Below are 21,086 nucleotides of genomic sequence, written 5' to 3'. Positions count from 1 at the left end.
GCCAAGAAAATCCTACTTTCATTTTTGCTTTCTAATGTAGTTGCTTGGATTCTAAATCTACTTTTTGCATTCCATTTTTTTTTAAATCCTAATTATAATGCCTTTGAATTCAATTTGTTTAGCTTCTGATTTCTGATTCAAATTAGAGTCCAGTCCTAATTCTTTCCCTAATAATCCTAATTTAACTTTAATATACTCTAATTTAATTTTTACTTTAGAACCAATTTTCTTATTTCACTGTCAATGTGGACTGAATAGTCCCAGGATGGAACCTCAAATTATGTCGATTTATATCAATTTTTTATTCATGTCAATCAATAGCATCTCAACTGGCTATACAAACCTTTTAAAAGAAGATTAGATTTAGGGTATTAAGGTTCTCGGTCTGGTCAGGAAATTTGTCCTCACCGACAGAGCTTGCTGTTTCCTTTTCTTCTTTCCTTTCGTCAATTTTTAAGTTGTTTGAATACTCGTTAGAATCTTGCTTTGCTGCAACTGAAATTCACATTAATTTCACTTCAAAAATTAATTATCATATTTACAGAACAGTTCTCTATAACAGTATTCTAAAGCCCAGGACAGGTATCAATTAAATCCTTTAAGAAGAGTCTAGCCGTCATGGACTGACAAAATAAGAAAAGTAAACATGGATTATTTGTAATAAAATGTGATAAATATGGATTATTTGTAGGGAACGAAATAAAGAATTATAATTATTTTTTTGTTTTCTTTAATAGCGACAGAAAAGTCAAATCGTTTTGATTTTATCCGAAAAAATTAACTTTAAAATGTCTTGTAAATTATACGGGAAGGATGTTTATTAATCATATTAGTTTATTAATCAGAAAGGAAACCAGACCATTAATTTTTGTATATTCTTCTTTATCTAGGAGTCTTTTGAAAGCTCACATGAACGATTTGCCAAAATCCCTAATTTCAAATCAACAAGTAAATCAATTAAAATATTCTGTTTCTCAATCCAATAATGGAGCTCAAACCCCAACCATAAAACCCAAAGAAAAGATTTAAAGAAATAAGCTAATGTCAAAAATTTCCTTCAGTGATTTTCCACAAATGGAAAAGTCCGTAGAGAGGAGGGTCCCAAAGGGAATTTCCGGTGAAGGGGCGGGGTTTTCCAGCGGAATTTTCTGAAGGAAAAGAATTTCCGCAAAACAGATTTTGCTTCAAATGTTTTTTGTTTTTTTTTGTTCGATTTTTGTTGGAGGAGATCCCAGTCGAAACCTACAATTTTACTGTTATAAAAATACAAAACAAATTGTGAAAATATAATTAGATAGATGGATAAAATAGATTTTAGGCTATTGATTATCAACAAAATTGACTCGTTAGGTTCAGTCACTTCAAAAAAGACAGTAATCAATCAGTGGATAAATATTAAAAAAAAACTAGAGCTAAGAGCTCATATGGCACTTGTGGCGAGGCCGGAAGAGCCATTAGCTCATATGATATGAGCTCTAGCAACATTCTAAGAATCAATAGATTGATTTAAAAGGAAAATCAGAGGCTTAATGCCCGTTGGGATTTAAAATAAGAGCTCTGAGCCACGATGCCTTTCTAAATATGAAAATTCATTGAGATCCAATCACCCACTCGTGAGTTATATATACCTATTTTTTCTAATTTTCCTCTCCCTTCAGCCCCCCAGATGGTCGAATCGGGGAAAACAACTTTATCAAGTCAATTTGTGCAGTATCCTGACACGAAGCGCCGTCCAGAAGCACCAAACTCGCCAAAGAAACCGAGTCCCATCCCCTAACTCCCTTAAAGAGAGCAAATCCAGTACGGTAACGTCAATCACGTATCTACAACATATGCTTATTCTACCCACCAAGTTTCATCCCGATTCCTCCACCCTAAGCGTTTTCAAAGATTTCCGATTTCCCCATCCAACTCCCCACAATGTCACAAATCTGGTTGGGATTTGAAATAAGAGCTCTGAGACATGATTTCCTTCTAAATCTCAAATTTCATTAAGATCCGGTCACCCGTTCTTAAGTTAAAAATACCTCAGTTTTTCTAATTTTCCCAAATTAAACCCCCCCCCCCTAGCTCCCCCAAAGAGAACAGATCCGTTCCAATTATGTCAATCACGTATCTAGAACTTGTGCTTATTCTTTCCATCAAGTTGCATCCCCATCTCTCCACTCCGAGATTTTTCGAAGATTTCTGTTTCCCCTTCCAACCCCCTATTTATCCCCAGATCAGATTAGAGTCAAAAATAGAGCATCTGAGACATAAGATCCTTCTATATATCATGTTTCATTAAAATCCGATCACCTATTCGTAAGATAAACACACCCCAACTTTCAAGTTTTCCGACAATTCCGGTTTCCCCCTTTAACTCCCCCCAATGTCACAAGATCCGGTCGGAATTTAAAATAAGAGCTCTAAAGCACAAGATCCTTCTAAATATCACATTTCATTAAGATCTGATGAACAGTTCGTAAGTTACAAATACCTGATTTTTTCTAATTTTTCCAAATTATTCCCCCCCCCCCCCGACCAAAGAGAGCGGATCCGGTTCGATTATGTCAGTCACATATGTTGGACTTGTTTTTATTCTTCACATCCAGTTTCATCCTGATCTCTCCACTTTAAGTATTTTCCAAGATTATTGGTCCCCCCCCCCAACTGCTCCCCTCCCAATGATGTTGCATTCGGTCAGGATTTAAAATAAGAGATCTGAGTTACGAGGTCTTTCTAATACGAAGTTTCATTATGATCCGATCACTCCTTCGTAAGTTAAAAATACCTTATTTTTTCTAATTTTCAGAATTAACCTAACACCCCCACCCCCCCACCCCCCCAACTCCTCCAAATAGAGTAGATCCGTTCCGATTATGTCAATCACGTATCTAGGACTTATGCTTATGTTTCCTACCAAGTTTCATCCCGATGCCTCCACTCTAAGTTTTTTCCAAGATTTTAGGTTGCCCCCTCTCAACTCCCCCAATGTCACCGGATCCGGTCAGGATTTAAAAAAGAGCTCTGAGACACGATATCCTTCTGAATATCAAATTTCATTGAGATCCGATCCACTGTTCGTAAGCCAAAAATAATCATTTTTTTTCAATTTTTCAGAATTAACCCCCACCCCCCCCCCAACTACCCCAAAGAGAGTGGATCCATTCCAGCTATATCAATCACGTATCTAGGACTTGTGCTTATTTTTCCCACCAAGTTTCATGCCGATCCCTCCACTCTAAGCGTTTTCCAAGATTTTAGGTCCCCCCCTCAATCCCCCCCAAATATCACCGGATCCAGTCGGGATTTAAAATAAGAGCTCAGAGACACGATATCCTGCCAAACTTCAAATTTCACCAAGATCCAATCTCTCCTTCGTAAGTTAAAAACACCTCATTTTTTCTAGTTTTCAGAATTAACCCTTCCCCCCACCCCAACTCCACCAAACAGAGCAGATCCGTTTCAGTTACGTCAATACCGTATCTAGAGCTTCCGCTTATTTTTCCAACCAAGTTTCAACCCGATCCCTCCACTCAAAGCGTTTTCCAAGATTTTAGGTCCCCCCCAACTCCCCCAAATGTCATCAGATCTGGTCGGGATTTAAAATAAGAGCTCTGAAACACAATATACTTCTAAACATAAATTTCATTAAGATCCCATCACCCGTTCGTAAGTTAAAAATACTTCATTTTTTCTATTTGTCCGAATTAACCGGCCCCCCACTCTCCCCCCGATGGTCAAATCGGGAAAACGACTATTTCTTATTTAAACTTGTCCGGTCCCTGATACGCCTGCCAAATTTCTTCGTCCTAGCTTACCTGGAAGTGCCTAAAGTAGCAAAACCGGGACAGACCGACGGGCCAACCGACAGACAGACCGACAGAATTTGCGATCGCTATATGTCACCTGATTAATAGCAAGTGCCATAAAAAAGATTGTCGAAACTTTATATAAAGTAAGCACAAATACCGCACTTGAGCCATTTATGTCGGCTTTTTGAAGGAATGATGAAATTCACCAGCATGATACTAGACATGAATCGCAGCTAGTTACAACAAGAGCTAAGAGCTCATATGGCACTTGTGACGAGGCAAGAAGAGCTAAGAGCCAAGAAATCATATGGTATGAGCTCTCAAAAAATTCTATGTAGATTGATTTAAAAGGAAAATGAGAGGCTTAATGCCGGTTAGGATTTTAAATAAGAGCTCTGAGTCACGATGTCCTTCTAAATATGAAAATTCGGTAAGATCCAATCACCCACTCGTAAGTTATCAATACCTAATTTTTTCGAATTTTTCCTCTCCCTTTAGCCCTCCAGATGGTCGAATCTGGGAAAACGACTTTATCAAGTCAATTTGTGCAGCTCCCTGACACGCCTACCAATTTTCATCATCCTAGCACGTCCAGAAGCACCAAACTCGCCAAGTCACTGAACGCCTCCCCCCAACTCCCCCAAAGAGAGCGAATCCAGTACGGTTCCGTCAATCACGTATCAAGGACATTTGCCTATTCTAACCACCAAGCTTCATCCCGATTCCTCCACTCCAAGTGTTTTCAAAGGTTCCCCCTCCAACTCCCCCCCAATGTCCAAAGATCTGGTTGGGATTTGAAATAAGAGCTCTGAGACATGAAGTCCTTCTAAATATCAAATTTCACTAAGATCCGATCACCTATTCGTAAGATAAAAATACTCCAATTTTCACGTTTTCCAAGAATTCCTGTTTCCCCCTCCAACTCCCCCCAATGTCACAGATTCTGGTCGGAATTTAAAATTAGAGCTTTAAAGCACAAGATCCTTCTAATTATCAAGTTTCATTAAGATCTGGTCACCCTTTGGTAAGTTACAAATACCTTAATTTTCAAAATTACCCCCCCCCCCCCAACTCCACCAAAGAGAGAAGATCCGGTCTGGTTATGTGACTCACGTATCTTAGACATGTTTTTATTCTTCCCCTCCAGTTTCATCCTGATCTCACCGCTTTAAGTATTTTCTAAGATTTCCAGTCCCCCCCCCCCAATTGCCCCCCGATTACGCTGGATCCGGTTGAGATTTAAAATAAAAGATCTGAGTTACGAGGACCTTCTAAATATGTAGTTTCATGAAGATCCGATCACTTCTTCGTAAGTTAAGAAATACGTCATTTTTTCTAATTTTTCAGAATTAACCCCCTCCCCCAAATAGGGCGGATCCATTCCAATTATGTAAATCACGTATCTAAGACTTCTGCTTATTTTTCCCACCAAGTTTCATCCCGATCCCTCCAAACCAAGCGTTTTCCATGATTTTAGGTTTTCTCACCCAAAACTCCCCCAATGTCACCAGATCCGGTCGGGATTTAAAATAAGACCTTTGAGACACGAATTGGTAAAGCATTGGGGCATCATTTATTATCACGAAAGTTTCAGTTTCCGATACTACTCCATCTCGAATATTTTAACTTGTCCATTTCCAAGTATCCATTTTTGGGTTTGGTTGTTGAGGCACGTCTTGCCTCTTTGATAATGGATCCAACCATTTCTTTAAATTAAGAGCAGTAATACTAAATCGTATAGGACAGTTTTGAAACTTTGCCGAGGTTGGCTAGGACAGCAAAACTTTTACTGGGGAATAAAAAACCTTAGGTGCAATCTTTGGGATACCAATTTGGAGAGGGGGGATTCAAAAGGTCCGTGACCTAGAGTGTTTAACATCATAGAAGCTTTACTTTGAGCCCAGGAGATAATGAAAGTAAAACTCAAGTAACTAAAATTTTATTGATTTTTTTTTACGTCACATCAAATTACAACGCATGCCAAAGCTATTATACAAAATCCGAATAGGATCAAGAAATATAAAATCTATTACCCTGAATTTAAAAGTGTTTATGGACCCACAATGTGAGGCGCTTGCGTATTCTTCGACTAACACATTCCTGTCCATGTCCATCTTCACTGGGAGGACCTTCTGATCCGTCTACCAATTTTATCTCATATGTCCCTACTTTACTTACTACACGGAATTGTTATTATGTTTCCAAAAACGTTGGTTTTAAATTACTCCATTTGAAAAACCAGAAAAGGGTTCTGGATCTGTTTAATGATTTATTTCCTATAATACAACTACTTCCTAGAACGAACCCTTCCAGATGTCTTGAATATATGTAAAAAATTCAAAATTCTGAGCATTATGGTTTGATATTTATTTATTTCCTTAAGCCCCCCCCCCCTCCCCAGTCTTCAGGTTTTTCTTAATCTTATTAAAATTGAAATCCCTATTCCATGCATATTTTTGCATCAATCTTATCAGGGGGACTCTCTTAGGCCCCTCTTAGATCTTAGATCTGCTTCTTTTGTTTCTTATTTTTGGTTCCTTTCCCTTCAGCTAAAACTAACCCCATCTCTCTCAGTAAATTTTATCGTTCCTTTGTGCTTTTCAATATCATAGATTATTTTTACAATCTAAATCCCCATGCCTCCAGCTCTGGGTAGCTTTCTCCCATTCCTCCTTAAATTGCTACCATACATTGTTCATTCAAATTTTTACTTTTTGGTACTGCTTTTATACATTTCACACGTGTTTTTACCTTTCATCATTTGATGTTCACTGCTCAAACCTCCCTCCGACCCAATGGCCGAACTACCTTATTTCTCCTTTATTTAAAGCTAAGCTTTCCAAGACGTATTTATACCTTTAATTAGGGCCTATTTCAGCTTCAATTATACCGGTTGGGTAACAGCAATAATACTGATAACAGATTTTTACCCACCTGTATGTTTTCTTCGGATCCTAACAAACACCAGGTAGGCTCTAATGGCAACTTTTGACAATTGCTTCAAACTGGGAAAACGCAGATCTTTAAAATTTTTCACATAAAACGATATCATTGATGTTAGTACATACACTTTTGCTTATGGCCCTTCAAACTTTTGAATTAAAAATAAGGCTTCTGTTTTCAAAGCTTTAATGCCTAACACTGGAATCAAGAAAAAATTAATGTTTTTGAATTTGTCTCAGTTATCAGTAAGGTTTCAGTAAGTTTTAGTTTTGTTTAAAATCATGCTTAAATATTCAATTTTGTTCAAAAAGTTATTTTAAATTGTAATTTTGTTTTAAATATAATTTAACTGATGTGTTTCTTTCTGTTGTTTTACTTCAAAACCTCTTCTTCTTCTCTCTCTTTCATAACATAATTTAAACTATGGAATCTAAACCATCCTGAATTAAGTTAATATCCCTCATTTAATTGACAGAAGTCCATACACAAACTAATTTATTTGCTGTATTTTTTTCTTTCTCACTTCTAATGGACTTACATCTTTAGGCGAATTTAAAACAGTTAGATTTTAAAATTAAAATGAAGTTGGTGGCCTTAAAATAAAAGAGTTAAAAGACATGGCTAATTGATGAAAAACCCAAGACCAATAGTCTGAATAAGAGGCAAAGCTGGCAAAAGTCGTTTTCTTTAAGGCATCAGGGCAAGAAATTTGTTAAAGAATTTTCAGGAAAAAACTCGCATCTTACCCTGAACATAAGACGATACTCCTCATCTATGGTTTCAACTGACTCAAACTCTTATTATCCATGGTCAAACCCCGCGAAGGAGAAATAGAAGCTATAACCGTCTTGTTGTCTTACTGAAAAATTAAATTTTCTTATTTATATTAAAAGCTCACTTTTTACCAGGCATTGATAGAACATTTTACAAGGTAATAATCAATAAAGAGATTACACTAATTTTTTTATGCTTATATAAAAGGAGCAATTCTCGAGACAAGCTATATCATTTAACTGCAACTACGTGAAGTCTCTAGGAATAAGAAAGAGAAATTATAATTTATGAAAATATGTCAATTTTGTACAGAGATGTGCCTTCAGGCACAAGGATATATCTCAAGAGTGTGTTAACGAAAGAATTGGCGAAGGGGGGGGGGCTATTGAACAATTTGGGAAATGTTTGACTATAGCTTTTGCAGAAAAAAAATTATAAATTTTGTAATATAATGAGAAAAAAATAATAAAGAATCAACAGTTAATTTTGCGAATTTGACATGGCCCTTCAAATTTGAAGTTTGCAAAATTCTAATTAAAAGTTGAACAGCAAAAAGTGAATATTAACAAAAAACTATATACATTTACTGCTTTAAGAAAACTATAAAACAAGCACAGCAAGAAAACAAGTAGTATATGCAACAAACTATAGATATTATAGATCGAATTTTGAAAGCATATAACACCCAGATAAAGAGTGATCGAGGTTTAAAAAATTATAGTAGGTGTGGAATTTTTACTTTCCTTTTAAACGAAGTGACATCTATTTACTTGAAAAGATGGATTAGGGTATATGCTATTGAAATGTTTACAATATAAATGAAATCACAGACAAAAGGAAAATGTTGATAAAATAACATTGGTTCTAGCAACAACTGATTTTAATTATTAAGGTTTGAGTTGAAGCAACAAGAAATATGGATTTTGTATTCAGACATCATACTCACTCGTTAGTTTTATCCAAACAATACTAGCATAAAGTTGTGATGGTGCATTGGGATTGGAAATACAACAGATCAGTCATTTATAACTATTTGATATTGCCATCTATATTCTTTAAAAAAAAACAGCATACATCTCAAATATAAGTAGCATTGACTATGAAATTGACTATGAAATAATTGCTGGTAAAATCATATAATTTATTCTTATATTTTATAGTTCAGAATTTAATACGAAATATTCAGTTTTGTTTCGAAAATTTGGTATATGTGATTCGTTGTACCCACAATGTTTTACACACACTTGGCAAAAAAATTAATAGTCTATTGTGGCAACCAAAAAAATTACAAAATCATTAGTAAATACTAGTTGGATATTTCATTTTCAATTTATATGTACTTAAATTCGAATATAATACACATTCCGTATAAACTAGATCTACGCTGCAAGGCCAACGGGAGGTGTTGCAGCAACCTTTGTTAGGCTTTGCCAAGTAAAGTGTTGCGAGAGCACTCCCAACACTTTGGTTTTGTTTCCTCGCTTCGATTAAACGCTGAAATTGTTAAGTTGTGAAGTTGTTATGTCCCTTACATTTCTTACCACTGAAACCAAATTGGTCTTACCATCAAACATGTAGGAAACAAATAATAGGTACAAAAACTAGAACCACATTTTTGTATAGCCTACTGTTTGAAATATGGTCAGTCAGTTGGGTACCCAAAACAATCTATTGGCAATTTCTCTGGAAAGCATCTTAAAATCTCCCTGTTTTTAGAAGCACCTATACTTCAGAACCACACTTAACTCTATCATCAATTTAGCTTCCAATATTCTAATCTGGGCTTGAAGACTTTTCTTCATATCCTGTCAAACTTTTTTCAACTGTGGAAAATATCCTGGGACTTAGGTATTCAGCTTTTAATATCTTCAATGCACCCACCATTTTTACTAATAATACTACCTAGGTCAATTAAGCTGTCTGCTTGATCAATGTTTCGTTACCCAATGTCACCTGTTCATTTTGACTTACTCCTAGCCTTAGCAACCTAGTCTACTAAACATTAATTTTCAAACCTATTGTATCACCCTGAACTTGCAAAACGTCAAGAAGCTCATTCATTTTCCTCATATTTTCATCTAGGATGCTGAAATCATCAACAAAGTCTAACTCCAATACGTTAATGTCATAATTAACCCAATGGATTGAGATGTGTGAAGCTATGATATACATTATCACAATTTAAAGACTGCCAATTTTTTTTTTAATAAAGAGTAATTTCTCAGACTGAATAAAATAGTTGACAGCTATGAATATAAAACCAGATGTAAAAAAAATCTTTGACAACTTTAAAAGATGAGATAAAACTAGACTTATCTTTGTCAAAGGGATTATGAAAGCTTTGTGCAGAACGAAGAGAGGAGCGCCAAGTAAAAGATTAAGAAATATATTTACTAATAGAGGTGGTAAATAAAAGAGGAACGAGGTGTAGAGGGGGCTAGGAATAGAGAGAAAAACAGAGGGATGATGTAAGATAGAATAGAAGATATTTGCGATTATTTACTACTACTACTACTACTAATAACTCACTGCAGCACCAAGCCGCCTGAGGCCAACACAGCTACGCACGCTCCTCCTCCAACCTAATCTATTTAAAGCCTCCCTCTTTACACCCTCCCAGGAAGTTCCCATTTCCTTTAAATCCTTATTTATGACATCCTCCCAACCCAGACAAGGACGACCTGCTTTCCGTGTAGCCCCAGACGGTTGGCCAAAAAGGACAATCAGGCGATTGATTGAAAAGGACATCATTGCGATTATTTGGATCTTACTTTCGCAAAATTTTCATTTAGTATTTTAGTGTAATTTTCTATTTAGTTTATTTATCAGAAAGGAAACCGAACCATTAATTTTTGCATATTCTTCTTTATCTAGGAGTCTTTTGAAAGCTCGCATGAACGATTGGCCAAAATCCCTAATTTCAAATCAACAAGTAAATAAATTAAAATATTCTGTTTCTCAATCCAATAATGGAGCTCAAACCACAACCACAAAACCCAAAGAAAAGATCTAAAAGAAATACGTTAATGTCATAAATTTCCTTCAGTGATTTTCCGTAGATGGAATAGTCCGTAGAGAGGAGGGTCCCAAAGGGAATTTCCGGTGAAGGAGCAGGGTTTTCCAGTGGAATTTTCTGACGGAAAAGATTTTCCGCAAAACAGAGTTTGTTTCGAAGGTGTTTTTTTCTTTTTTTTTCATTTTGTTTTTGTTTTTTTACTGCAGGTTGGTGGAGATCCCTGTTGAAAAATCTGTTTTTATTTTAACTATTCTTTATTTCACAAATGCCTAAAATCGCCCTCGATTTCTAGATTATAATTCCTTTTTTTGTCAACCGTCATCCAGCTTTTATGTCAAAACAAAACATTTTTTTTGCAAAAGCCAATTTATTTCTAGAAGTACATATATTTCCTATCAAAAGTCCTACATATACAAAAAGCTGCAATTTCACAGAAGTTTCATGTGAAATTTCAAGAGAAACTCTTTTCTCTTTTTTTGAAAGCAGTAATGTCAACAAAACCCTACATTTTATGCGTCAAATTTATGATATTCTTTAGCCTTTCTTATGATTCATACAGCTTTAATCTAAAACAACATTAAACAAATTGTGAAAATATAATTTGATAGATGGATAAAATAGATTTTAGGCTATTGATTATTAACAAAACTGACTCGTTAGGTTCAATCACTTCAAAAAAGACAGTAATCAATCAGTGGATAAATATTAAAAAAAACGTTAATTACGGGTCGTTAAAATTATATCAGAGTATACACAGACATACAGAGTATATAAAGACGCTTTAAAAACAACTAGACTTGTTAAAACCTTGTTTGTCAGGTAAATCATTTCAGGTATAATCAGGTAAATCATCTATATAATCAGTTAAATCAAGTAAGTAGAATCAATAAGGCCTCCCCCCTTAAATATATACTGAACCTATAAAGAAAACGCGTCAAATGAAAGTAAAAAACAGCTCAGTTTTGAAGAGAAACAGAGACGAGATTTAAAATTTACCTCCCCCCTCTAGCCTCCAAATTGTTTTAAATTGAAAAAATAGTACTGTATTAAAAAGTGGATTTCGTTCACTATTTTATCAAATTTCAAGATCAAATCCAAAAGGCATAGGCAACTCTTCAGGTAGTACTGAATCTTTACTAGGTAATTTGCTACTCTTTACGAGTCATGTGATCCACATTCATTATACCACATGTTCTTGAAGGTCCTGGGTGCTTAGGGGATGGGGAGAAGTTGGTGACGCTTGAGGCCAGTAACGATTCGTCTGTAGTGTTTGCAGACTGAACAGATTTAAAGCCTGTACAACATCATTCATTTCTCAACATATTTTCAGCACAGAATTTCCAATCTTCTTCTTTTGGAGAGGGACATTCTTCTTACTTTCTGGAAACAGCCTCAGCAAGCAATTGGTAAAGCTTTTGGGTATCATTTATTATCGCGAAAGTTTCAGTTTCTGATGCTACTCCATCTCGAATATTTAAACTTGTCCATTTCCAAGTATCCATTTTTGGGTTTGGTTGTTGAGGCACGTCTTACCTCTTTGATAATGGATCCAACCATTTCTTTTAATTAAGAGCAGGAATACTAAATCGTATAGGACAGTTTTGAAACTTTGTCGAGGTTGGCAAAACTTTTACGGGGGAATAAAAAATCTTAGTTGCAATCTTTGGTATATCAATTTGGAGAGGGGGGATTCAAAAGGTCCGTGACCTAGAGTGATTAACATCATAGGAGCTTTACTTTGAGCCCAAGAGCTAATGAAAGTAAAACTCAAATAACTAGAATTTTATTAATTTTTTTTTTACGTCACATCAAATTACACCGCATGCCAAAGCTATTATACAAAATCCGAATAGGATCAAAAAATATAAAATCTATAACTCTGAATTTAAAAGTGTTTATGGACCCACAATGTGAGGCGCTTGCGTATTCTTAGACTAACATATTCCTGTCCATGTCCATCTTCACTGGGAGGACCTTCTGATCCGTCTACCAATATTTTCTCATATGTCCCTACTTTACTTACCACACGGAATGGTGGTTTTTAATTACTCCAATTGAAATACCAGAAAAGGGTTCTGAATCTATTTAATGATTTATTTCCTATAATAGAACTACTTCCTAGAACGAACCCTTCCAGATGTCTTGGTTATATATACAAAATTCAAAATTCTGAGCATTTTGGTTTGATATTTATTTATTTGCTTAAGCCCCCACCCCTCCCCAGTCTTCAGGTTTTTCTTAATCTTATTAAAATTGACATCCCTTTTCCATGCATATTTTTGAATCAATCTTATCAGGGAGACTCTCTTAGGCCTCTCTTAAATCTGCTTCTCTGTTTCTTATTTTTGATTCCTTTCCCTTCAGCTAAAAATAACCCCGTCTCTCTCAGTAAATTTTATCGTTCCTTTGTACCAGCTAGTTTTTGCTTTTCAATATCACAGCTTATTTTTACAATCTAAATCCCCATGCCTCTAGCTCGGGGTAGTTTTCTGACCTTCCTCCTTAAATTGCTACCATACATTGTTCGTTCAAATTTTTACTTTTTGGTACTGCTTTTATACATTCCACACGTGTTTTTACCTTTCATCATTTGATGTTCATTGCTCAAACCTCCCTCTCACCCAATGTCCAAACTACCTTACTTTTCCTTTATTTAAACTAAGCTTTCCCAGACGTATTTATACCTTTAATTAGGGCCTATTTCAGCTTCAATTACACCGGTTGGGTAACAGAAAGAATACTGATAACAGATTTTTGCCAACCTCTATGTTTTCTTCGGGTCATGGGTCATAACCAACATCAGGTAGGCTCTCATGGCAACTTTTGACAGTTGCTCCAAACTGGGAAAATGCAGATCTTGAAAATTGTTCACGTAAAACGATATCATTGACATTAGTACATACACTTTTGCTTATGGCCCTTCAAACTTTTGAATTAAAAATAAGGCTTCTGTTTTCAAAGATTTAATGCCTAACACTGGAATTAATAAAAAATTAATGTTTTTGAATTTGGTTTCAGTTATAAGTTTTAGTTTTGTTTAAAATCATATTTAAATATTCAATTTTGTTCAAAAAGTTATTTTAAATTGTAATATTGTTTTAAATATAATTTAACTGATGTGTTTCTTTCCGTTGTTTTACTTCAAAACCTCTTCTTCTTCTATCTCTTTCATAACATAATTTAAACTATGGAATCTGAACCTTGCTGAATTAAGTTAATATCCTTCATTTAATTGACAGAGGTCCATTGACAAACTAATTTATTTGTTCTATTTTTTTATTTCTCACTTTTAATTGACTTACATCTTTAGGCGAATTTAAACAGTTAGATTTTAAAATTAAAATGAAGTTGGTGGCCTAAAAATTAAAGAGTTAAAAGACATGGCTAATTGATGAAAAACCCAAGACTGATAGTCTGAGTAAGAGGCAAAGCTGGCAAAAGCCTTTTTCTTTTAAAGCATCAGGGCAAGAAATTTGTTAAACAATTTTCAGGAAAAAACTCGCATCTTACCCTGAACATAAGACGATACTCCTCATCTATGGTTTCAACTGACTCAAACTCTTATTATCCATGGTCAAGCCCGGCGAAGGAGAAATAGAAGCTATAACTGTCTTATCGTCTTACTGAAAAATAAAATATTCTTAATTATATTCAAAGTTCACTTTTTACCAGGCATTGATAGAATATTTTACAAGGTAATAATCATTAAAGAGATTACACCAATTTTTTTATACTTATATAAAAGGAGCAATTCTCGAGACAAGCTATATCATTTAACTGCAACTACGTGAAGTCTCTAGGAATAAGAAAGAGAAATTATAATTTATGAAAATGAGTCAATTTTGTACAAACCTGTGCCTTCAGGCACAAGGATATGTCTCAAGAGTGTGTTACCGAAAGATTTGGCGGAGGGGGTGGGGCTATTGAACAATTTGGGAAATGTTAGACTATAGCTTTTGCAGAAAAAAATTATAAATTTTGTAATACAATGAGAAAAAAAACTAAGAATCGACAGTTAATTTTGCGAATTTTACATGGCCCTTCAAATTTGAAGTTCGCAAAATTTTTATTAAAAGTTGAACAGCAAAAAGTGAATATTAACAAAAAACTATATACATTTACTGCTTTAAGAAAACTATGAAACAAACACAGCAAGAAAACAAGTAGTATATGCAACAAACTATAGAGATTAAAGATCGAATTTTGAAAGCATATATCACCCAGATAAAGAGTGATCGAGGATTAAAAAAAAATTATAGTAGGTGTGGAATTTTTACTTTCCTTTCAAACGAAGTGACATCTACTTACTTGAAAAGATGAATTAGGGTAAATGCTATTAAAATGTTTATAATATAAATGAAATCACAGAGAAAAGGAAAATGTTGATAAAATAACATTGGTTCAAGCAACAACTGATTTTAATTATGATGTTTTGATTTGAAGCAACAAGAAATATGTATTTTGTATTCAGACATCATACTCACTCGCTAGTTTTATCCAAACAATACTAGCATAAAGCTGTGATGGCACATTGGGATTGGAAATACAACAGATCAGTCATTTATAACAAGTTGATATTGCCATCTAAATTCTTTGAAAAACAGCATACATCTCAAACATAGGTAGCGTTGACTATGAGATAATTGCTGATAAAATCATATAATTTATTTTTAAATTTAATAGTTCAGAATTTAATGCGAAATATTCAGTTTTGTTTCGAAAATTTGGTATATCTGATTCGTTGTAACCACAATGTTTTATACAAACTTGGCAAAAAAAATTAATAGTCTACTGTGGCAACCAAAAAAAAATTACAAAATCGTCAGTAAATACTAGTTGAATATTTCAATATCAATTTATATGTACTTAACATCGAATATAATGCACACATTCTGAATATACTATAAAGAATGCAACAATTAAGAGTAAGAAAAAAACTAGATCTAAATAGCAACGCCAACGTGAGGTGATGCGGCAACCTTTGTTCGGCTTCGCCAAGTAAAGTGTTACGAGAACACTCGCAACACTTTGGTTTTGTTCCCTCGCTTCGATTAAACGCTGAAGTTGCTAAGTTGTGAAGTTGTTAAATCCCTTACATTTCTTACCACTGAGAAATTGGTCTTACCATCAAATACACAGGAAACAAATAATAGGTATTCCTGTTCATATCCTGTCAAACTTTTTTCAACTGTGGAAAATATCCTGGGACTTAGGTATTCAGTTTTTAATATCTTCAATGCACCCACCATTTTTACTAATAATACTACCTAGGTCAATTAAGCTGTATGCTTGATCAATGTTTCGTTACCCAGTGTCACCTGTTCATTTTGACTTACTCCTAGCCTTAGCAACCTAGTCTACTAAACATTAATTTTCTAACCTGTTGTATCACCCTGAACTTGCAAAACGTCAAGAAGCTCATTCATTTTCCTCATATTTTCATCTAGGATGCTGAAATCATCAACAAAGTCTAACTCCAAGAAATGTTTACTTCCCCCATTGGTTCCATGTTTTACATTAGCCTTTGCTTATCTCCTTAGGCCCAATCCCTCAAAATAATCTAAATTGCAAAATTTAGTTAGATTTAATTTTATTTTATTAGTTAAATTTAAATTAAGTATAATTTAAAAAAAATAAATTAAATTAAATTTAGTTTAATTTAAATTTAATTAGTTAAGTTTTATTTAAAAAAATTTTAATTAATAATCAAAATTGCAGTCGCTAGCAATAGGACAAATCCTGTGTCCTTATTATGATTACCATCATGCTAATTAATTAGCCAGCTGTGGAAACTAATTAATTAGAAAGGCTGTGGCTTATACCTAAAAAAATAATCAATTTGCTTTTATCACTTTTGTTATACAAAGGTTTTAATTAGGATTTTCTTAAAATTGCTATGTGCGACCCTTTTTCAAAAATCACATTCATAATATTCAGTAACTTATTTCTAACCCACAAGCACCATATTTAAGAACCCCCATTTACCAATTTTCAGCACCTGGGGCATTATCATGTTTTGTTACTGTCACTAATTCTTCCTCACAAAATAAATCATCCTTCACATTTCATCGTCCTAGCTTGTCTGGAAGTGCTTAAACTAGCAAAACCGGGACAGACAGACAGGCCGACCGACCGACAGAATTTGCGATCGCTATATGTCACTTGGTTAATGCCAAGTGCCATCAAAACCAATTACGAAAAAAATTACTTTCGTCCCTACCCAAACCACAAATCCACCACCTTTTCAAGGGGAGAGGCGTACACCCCTTGCTCCCCCCCCCCCTCCCTGCCTGGATCCATCACTGCTTCTGAGGTCCCTTACTCAAAACGTATCCAAAATTTTTATTTTGAGAGATTGAAGGCTCGGAGAATATATTATTACCGTATCAAATACGGTATGTTACATAATATAAATTCCATAGGAAAACCCTTATGAAAAGAAAACAAAGGAAACTTATATTTAACTTGAGGACAAAATGAGAATAAATGAACAAACGAGCTAGCTTAAAAAAATAGAACTTGTTCAGTTTGACAACTGAACAAATTGTTCTACAGCTTTTTTTCCGATTTCTTTTAGGGAAATGCCACATACACCTTTAAATTTTTCTGGCAAAATAGTTTCACATTTTCTAATTCTCATGCTAACCATGGCATATACTGGTAAGAAGCTAATTTAAATACTCCTATAGAACAAATAAAAGAAACACATGATACATTTCCGGCTATAATTTTTAAGACCACAAACAACTCGTCAAATAATCAATCAATAAATCAATTAATCAGCGACTTTTTGAATAGATTTCTGTAATTAGGGAATAAGATACTGACTTTATTCAATTAAGTCCTTTAACAAAAACCCTCAAACTAGAAAATCTGAGAAATTCTTTTTAATCGATTTGACTTCTGAACAACTCATGTAAACTAGTGGGAAGAATATTTTTATTTAACCTCTTCTTAGTTTCTGAGTTTTGTCAAAGGCTCATAAGAGCTCCAAAGAAAACCAAGAGAAATGGCCAAGAATTTCCTACTTTCATTTTTGCTTTCTAATGTAGTTGCTTGGATTCTAAATCTACTTTTTGCATTCCATTTTTTTTTAAATCCTAATTATAATGCCTTTGAATTCAATTTCTTTAGCTTTTGATTTCTGATTCAAATTAGAGTCCAGTCCTAATTCTTTCCCTAATAATCCTAATTTAACTTTAATATACTCTAATTTAATTTTTACTTTAGAACCAATTTTCTTATTTCACTGTCAATGTGGACTGAATAGTCCCAGGATGGAACCTCAAATTATGTCGATTTATATCAATTTTTTATTCATGTCAATCAATAGCACCTCAACTGGCTATACAAACCTTTTAAAAGAAGATTAGATTTAGGGTATTAAGGTTCTCGGTCTGGTCAGGAAATTTTTCCTCACCGACAGAGCTTGCTGTTTCCTTTTCTTCTTTCCTTTCGTCAATTTTTAAGTTGTTTGAATACTCGTTAGAATCTTGCTTTGCTGCAACTGAAATTCACATGAATTTCACTTCAAAAATTAATTCTCACATTTACAGAACAGTTTTCTAGAACAGTATTATAAACAGTATTCTATAGTCCAGGACAGGTATCAATTAAATCCTTTAAGAAGAGTCTAGCCGTCATGGACTGACAAAATAAGAAAAGTAAACATGGATTATTTGTGATAGATATAGTGATAAATATGGATTATTTGTAGGGAACGAAATAAAGCATTACAACTATTTTTTTGTTTTCTTTAATAGCGACAAAAAAGTCAAATCTTTTTTAATGGTTTTTGTGTGGATACTAAACTCGTCTGAGAAACAAATAGAACTTGGAATTTCCGATCAAATAAGCCTCCTCTAAATTGGTATGACAACCCCATCCACAATAACCTTATATGCCCCAGGACAAAACTTAGAGCCCTTTCCCAAATCTTAGGGGACTGTGTCAACCTCAGATATTTCTCAAAATTTTGGCAAGATACATTTCGGATAAGTCAAGATACTTTTGACTCTTAAAAATAAAACTAAAAATTTCAAATCAAATGAGCCTCTATCAGCGTTGAAATGACCAACCCATCGAAAATAACCTTATATGCCCCTAGGTCACAATTTAAAATTCTTGCCCCCTAGATCGGTAGCATTGTCAGCCCCAGGAGCATTTTTATATGTCACAGGGATTATTATGAACAACATTGCTGTCTCAAAATTTCTATTCGATATACTTGGGAAAAAGAGGGCGTGGAGGGACTGTTGCTCTTCAATCACTTTTGACTCATAAGATAAGGAAACTAGAACATTCGATTTCTTATGAAACAAGCCTCCTTCAAAGTTGATATGACCAACCCTTCTAAAATAACCGAATATACCCCCAGGACAAAATTTATAGCCCTTTCCCGTAAGCTTTGGGGGCCAGTGTAAACCACAGAAGCAGTGTTATATGACAAGTGGACTATTTTTAACAAAACACTATCTCAAAATTCTGATCAGATATATTTGGGGGAAAGGATGCTAGAGGGGCTAGCTGCACTTAAAACGATTTAGCAAAGAAAACTTTTAATATCCAATCAGCCTCTTCCAGCGTATATATCACCAACTTACAACCATTGTCCCCCAAGCTCCAGGGGCCTATTGCCCTCCAATCACTTTTGACTCTTAAAAAGAAAACTAGAATTTTATAAGATCAATCATACGATCATCCTCCAAAGTTAACATGATCACCTCTTCCATAATAACTATAGGCCCACAGGCCAAAATGGCAGCCCTATCCCCCACTCTCTGGGGGTTGTGTAAGCCCAAGAGGCATGGTTATATGACACATGGACTATCTGCGAGAAAGAGGGCATGGGCGCCTGTAACTCTCCAATCAATTTTAACTCTAAAAAAAATAAACTGGAATAATTAAATATAAATTTGGCTTAAATACAAAACATTTAGAAGTTCTGTTTTTTTACAAGGGATCAGACGAAAAGCAAAACAATCAAAACTTGCAGCCCTCTTCATATGTTGAGCAATATTTTTTCCTTTTTAATTCTATATATTTATTGATTTTTAAGACAAAAATGTGGAATCAAATGCAATATCAAAGAGAAAAGTGTGGACGTTGCTAAATGGTGGTATGCCTCACCCTCCTGTTCCACTTATAACTGTTCCATATTTTAGCAAGACTTTTCATCTATCTATCTTTTGTCTGTGGAGCATAGGGGTTTCTGCTTTCAAAAATCAGACACAACAAAAAGTGGAAATTCAAGTTTATCATTGGTAAAATATTTACCCTGAAAAATGAAGCAAATGAAAAGTATTACATACATAAGAGCTACACTCCATGTAGGATTATTATTAAAATTTTTAACATTTGAAAGTGCTTTTTCGCGAATATTCATCACAGTCACTAATTTTAAACTGGATATATTCGAGGCTAATTAACACAAGCAGTATTAAAACGAATTAAACAATGAAAAAAAAAATAGCAGGAAAATATGTTATTAAAGAAATAAAAGAGTATCAGGAGAAGGGAGTACACTGTCAGGGCAAGATGTTTTATTTTGAAAGTCAAATATAATATTTCGAAATATAATTTTTATTAAAATTGGACAATTGACCAGGTTTAGTAATACTTCCTGATACATTAATTTTGAATTCAATATTTTAAACATAAATTTCACTGAGTCATAATCTGTTTTTTTTTTTTTTTACAGCCTTTTTTATTGATGGGATCATTCTGAATCCCACAAATAAAAGGAGTATAGTATCCATCAATGTCTCTGAAACTTTGTGCGTAAGTGAATGACTCTCTGGACCTTACTCCCATGAGAACCGTGACTGAAAAAATAAACTTTAAATGTCTTGTAAATTATACGGTAAGGATGTTTTCTTTGAAGATCTTATAATTGACCCAATGGACTGAGATATGTGAAGCTATGATGTACATTATCACAATTTAAAGACCGCGATTTATTTTAATAAAGAGTGATTTCTCAGACTGAATAAAATAGTTTACAGCTATGAATATAAAACCAGATGTAAAAAAAATCTTTGACAACTTTAAAAGATGACATAAAACTAGACTTATCTTTATCAAAGGGAATATGACAGCATTGAGCAGAACGAAAAGAGGAGCGCCAAGTAAGAGGTTAAGAAATATGTTTACTAATAGAGGTGGTAAATGAAAGAGGAACGAGGTGTAGAGGTGGCTAGGAATAGAGAGAAAAACAGAGGGATGACGTAAGAGATAGAATAGAAGATATTTGCGATAATTTGGATCTTACTTTCGCAAAATATTCATTTAGCATTTTAGTGTAATTTTCTATTTACTTTAATCAGAAAGGAAACCAAACCATTAATTTTTGTACATTCGTCTTTATCTTGAAGTCTTTCGAAAGCTCACATGAATGATTGGCCAAAATCCCTAATTTCAAATCAACAAGTAAATCAACTAAAATATTCTGTTTCTCAATCCAATAATGGAGCTCAAACCCCAACCACAAAACCCGAAGAAAAGATTTAAAGAAATAAGTTAATGTCAAAATTTCCTTCAGTGATTTTCCGCAGATG

At 34.3% G+C, this 21,086-nt stretch overlaps 1 long non-coding RNA gene across 1 annotated transcript in view; it reads right to left on the bottom strand.

Moving 5' to 3' along the window:
* LOC136042312 (uncharacterized) overlaps nucleotides 1-18,163 on the bottom strand; it is a 61,425-nt gene extending 43,262 nt beyond the window's left edge. Inside the window, exons 1-4 of the long non-coding RNA XR_010621250.1 lie at nucleotides 17,886-18,163; nucleotides 14,041-14,153; nucleotides 7,487-7,599; nucleotides 344-495 (exon numbers count right to left, since the gene is read on the bottom strand). This is a non-coding gene — a long non-coding RNA (uncharacterized LOC136042312). The remainder of the gene's footprint in view (nucleotides 1-343; nucleotides 496-7,486; nucleotides 7,600-14,040; nucleotides 14,154-17,885) is intronic.
* Nucleotides 18,164-21,086: the final 2,923 nt, after the last annotated feature.

The sequence above is a fragment of the Artemia franciscana genome, unplaced genomic scaffold (assembly GCF_032884065.1).
Source record: "Artemia franciscana unplaced genomic scaffold, ASM3288406v1 Scaffold_1077, whole genome shotgun sequence".
In the NCBI taxonomy this organism is placed as follows: Eukaryota; Metazoa; Arthropoda; class Branchiopoda; order Anostraca; family Artemiidae; genus Artemia; species Artemia franciscana.
Note: the sequence above shows the minus strand (reverse complement) of the source record. Positions and strands in the feature narration are given on the sequence as shown.